This window comes from Hyaena hyaena, unplaced genomic scaffold (genome assembly GCF_003009895.1).
Source record: "Hyaena hyaena isolate Hyena2069 unplaced genomic scaffold, ASM300989v1 scaffold_2528, whole genome shotgun sequence".
NCBI classification, from domain to species: Eukaryota; Metazoa; Chordata; class Mammalia; order Carnivora; family Hyaenidae; genus Hyaena; species Hyaena hyaena.
Window position 1 is genome coordinate 28147 of NW_024083159.1, and position 585 is coordinate 28731.

Below are 585 nucleotides of genomic sequence, written 5' to 3' on the forward strand. Positions count from 1 at the left end.
ACTTCTAGAAATATTAAAATTAGATTTCTTGATTAAAATCATGTTGAAAATACTAAAAAGAAAATTTAACAGAAAACCTAATAATAATGTATCATAATTGATCAAATAATAATGTTATGCTTAAAAATGTTATGCTCTTCAGCTTGTAGAGCATGTTAATATATCACACGTGGTTTATATTCTCATGGTCTTAATGGTACTATCTTCCTTTTATTCCTTCTGTGATAAATCTTGCCTAATTTATGTAAAACTTATTTTAATTATTTTAACCATTATAATGTACTAACTGAATTGTCTACTCAGTAACAGACACTAAATCAATATTGATATCAGGATCTTTTTATAGCTATCCATAAAAATGTATTGTGATTGGATTAAAATCCTTATAAGATGTGGAATGGAAAATAATTAGCCAGAGGAAGAATTACATGTATTAATGACCAATTATCTGATACAGGTTCTTGGACAACATATGAATTAGATATGGTCACTAGTGATTTACAGTGTGTTGTTTAAAGTTCAAAACTCCCTGGAGATACTGTTTACTAGCTTGCTGACACTGATTAGATATATACTGACTGATGA